The 3,867-nt window shown below is 37.2% G+C and overlaps 1 long non-coding RNA gene across 1 annotated transcript; it reads right to left on the bottom strand.

Moving 5' to 3' along the window:
* Positions 1-608: 608 nt before the first annotated feature.
* Positions 609-1,987, bottom strand: LOC127426501 (uncharacterized). The gene is made up of 5 exons (XR_007894788.1): positions 1,868-1,987; positions 1,661-1,772; positions 1,459-1,555; positions 855-1,111; positions 609-775 (listed from the first exon to the last, which is right to left on the bottom strand). It is a non-coding gene; the product is annotated as an uncharacterized LOC127426501 (long non-coding RNA).
* Positions 1,988-3,867: the final 1,880 nt, after the last annotated feature.

Genomic DNA, 3,867 nt, shown 5'->3' with positions numbered 1-3,867 from the left:
TACATGCCTAACACAGCTGCTTGAACAATCTTTTTAACCACAGGATGTTTATTTTATGTTACAGGCATTCAGACTAACGCAGCAGATTACACATTTACTGCTCAATCCACAGTGTATAACTGTACAAAACTAACTGAAACTCACCATAAAAGCTGTTGTACTGTTTAGCAGCTACATAGAAAGACACTGGCTAAGCACTTGTCATTTAGATATCTAAAACAGCTGCTAGAACGGTCTTTTTAAACCATAGAATATGTTACGAACATTCAAACAAACACAGAATACAAGTTTACTGTCCATATACATACACTGTGTACTCGCGGAAAAACTGAGAAACTCACCAAACCTGCTGTCGTGCTGCTGCTGCAATGGAGAGAGAGACTGGCTAAGTGCTTGTCATTTATGTCTAAGATAGCTGCTCAGTCTTTTCAAACACATGATAAAATAAATGTATGTAACGGGCATTCAAATAAACACAGAGGTATTAGAATACAAGTTTACAGCACAAACCATATGACAGCAGCAAAAATAACTGAGAAAAACGATCACCATTCAAACGTAATGTTTTATTCACATGAAATAAATATTATGTTGACATGCTCTGGACACTGAAGTCTGCATTGCAATGTAAACAATCAGCAATTTTACCCCTCCTGGACCTCAAAGTCAGACCCCACCTGCATCTTCCACAGAGGTTTAATGCTGAGGAGATCAGGAAACAAACCACTATTCCACAGAACAGCTGGAGAAAACACCACCTGGAGTGAAAGGAAAGCTGGCAAAGTGGGTTCTGACTAATGTAAATGAGATTAATGTATTTGAGCTTATATTGTAATTTTGTGTGATGTACTCACTGGTTACACTGGATCCAACACTGACATCCACCACTACGAGGGACTTGGGATCTCTGGGTCCGTCACCATGTCCTTACTGGCCCCTTACTATTGATAGGGCACTCCAGTGATTCCCTGCAATTCAGGATCAACCTCACGAGAGGGCTGCTTGAGGAGCACAGTTCAGGGGCCGTCCTGCCTCAGACAGCCAGGCATTTCCCCTCTGAAGTTCCTCAAACCACTTCCCAGGGTAGCAGGTCCAGGCGGCACTGCAAGGTCTGTCTCCAGCACACGGAAGACAAAAAAGAGGCACTTTAAAAAAATACATTTGTGTGCCGTGCAACACTCCCTTGTGTGTTACTCCATGCTTTGAGGAGTACCACACACTCAAACATTACTGAACCTATAAAAGGTTGTTTAAATGTTCTTTATAGTTAATATGTAATGTTATTTCATACTGCTTAGTAAATATTATTATATGTATATATTTAATGAAATTTGTAAGTAGTTCTTAAAATTACTAACTAACATTTCATCATTATTCAATATGCCATTTATTATGCCTCTTGATGAAGCAGAGCCAAGTAACATAGTACTTCACATCGTGCAGACATTTACAACTTACAAGTGAATAACACTCCTTTCAGCAAGTTTTTTGTTCCTCTCCATGGATGAATCAGTGACAAAGTGGAATGGCAGGCTGGCATTTCATCAGTTTACACCTGCAAAAAGAAATCGATTTCACATTATTTTTTTGTGTGTGTGACATGCACACTGAGTATTTGCAAGACATGATTATTTATATCAGATCCACCATAGACATTCACCATTATGAGGGGCTTGGGATCTCTATGTCTGATGTAATGATCTTACCGCCACCTTATGTGAGGAAGGATACTGGTATACCAGTCCCACATTCTCCCAGCCATGTTACAGGGCCTGTGGTACAGGGGGGCAAATAGGATGAGAATGACCATGATCACCTGAAAAATGACCAAAGAGAAAGCAGAGTAGTAAGGTATTAAGGTACTCACCGAGTACATGAGAGCTGTGCAACACTCCCTTTTGTGTTAGCCCATGTTTTGAGTACCACACACTGAAGCATTACTAAGAACTGTGAAATAAAATAAGCTAATGTTAGTTATGGTTATATTTCAATTGTTATGTATTGTAAATTGTGTATTTTGTCCTTGTAATTGGTTTATAATGTATGAAATGTGTGCATTGTGGGCTTTTGTTTACCACAAATGCAATGTAATTGAATGTTATGAATGCTATTTAGTAGCTGTTATGGTTATATTGCTTTTATTTGTTAAAATATTTATATTGTTATTCATTATATTGATATTTATTATCTATAAACAAATGCATATAAAAAGCATAGCTCAATAGATAAAATTAAATAAAATCTAATTTTAAGAATAATGGTAATACAGAACTTGTCTCTTGTCTCACACAGAGCAAAGATACATGTTTTTTGACATCATGTGGCTATTTCTCTATATTCCCTATACACTCTAGTAACACATTTGAGCATCTAATGGTGATGGAAGGAAACAGTGTGACTACACTGCATTACAAAAGTCTAACATGGTAACTATGCCAACACAGAAACAAAAACAAAAATGGCTTCAAACTTTATTTTACTTGTCCAGCCAATTGTCATACTCTGTTTGTTGGAATATGAACATAGTTGAGCGAAACCCATCTGACACAAGACAGATCATAATCCAAGAGACCCTTTGCATTAGAGTTTATTGCTGATGAATTACATATCATGCTACTTTCAATTGCAACCCATTCCTAATATTAGCATTAGAATATAGGCTATACCTCACACAATAGCATTTGATCAAAGTGAACACGATAAAACATTAGATATGTGCAATATGCCCACATTACACAAGCAGTGAACAGCACGAGCCATTACGTAAACTATATCAAAATACGATAAATACAGATCATAAACATATTATTCATGCATTTATCATGGTCTACATGTGTTTGCAAACAATTTTCAACAATTCTCAATCGAAAAAGACTTAAAATGTACTCACCAGTAGCAATCCTGTAATGCGTTGGCAGAAAAGTTGCACGTGGGAGTGAAATTAATAGCCCAAGAAAATAAAAGAAATAATGTAAATCGTTGGTTAAAACATTTATTATAGTTTATACATGTTTTAAACCAATGAGGAGGGTTTTAAAGTGAAGAAAAAAGCGAAACATGACTTGCAACGATTACCTATACCCTGTCCTCCAGCTCCAAGCGAGACGAGTCAGCGGTGAACTGTCATGTGACTGCCCAGAGTGTCACGTCACAAGCTTGGTGCATCACACTGGAGTTTAAAATTTGATACGTTGTAAAATAACCGGCGAAAAAAAATTCATGCTGGGGGCATCAGTTAAATCATTTAGAATTTACATGCGAAAGGATTAAACCCTCCCGATGGAGGAATCCAAAAAACATGTCTTTCTGTCTGAATCCTAAATGAAAAATTATGGCTGTGGCTGGATTTAAACATGTGACCCTTCACTTACCAGCACAACATCTTAGCCAAGTAAGCTATTCACATTGCTGAGTTTCTGTATAAAAAAAGAACCAGTGGCTAGCATTGTCAGATTTGGCCCAAGTTCAGACAGCTGTAATTCAGTCATCTTTTGACATATCAAGGTGACATTTTGCACGGTACTTCAGAGTAATGTCATCTTGAAGCAAAATGACATTTGATTTATTGACATATATTGAGGCAATGTGGACATTTACATAAATACGCCCCTTTCAGCCACTTTGTATTGTATTCATTTTTGCTAAGTATCAAATTGAAAGACATAAATTCTACACATGGGTACCAAATTTCAAGTCAATTGGATCTACGGTTCAAGAGAAGAAGATTTTTGTAGGTTTTCCCAAATTTTCACTGTACAGGAAAATCCATCATGGTGGACCTTATGAGTCCTTGAGGCTTTTTTGTTCCCCATGAGAAATGAGGCATGTACACCAAGTTTCAGAAGAATTGGACAAATGGGGTGGAAA

This window comes from Myxocyprinus asiaticus, chromosome 3 (assembly GCF_019703515.2).
Source record: "Myxocyprinus asiaticus isolate MX2 ecotype Aquarium Trade chromosome 3, UBuf_Myxa_2, whole genome shotgun sequence".
Classification (NCBI taxonomy): Eukaryota; Metazoa; Chordata; class Actinopteri; order Cypriniformes; family Catostomidae; genus Myxocyprinus; species Myxocyprinus asiaticus.
This window is presented reverse-complemented; position numbering and strand designations above follow the sequence as displayed.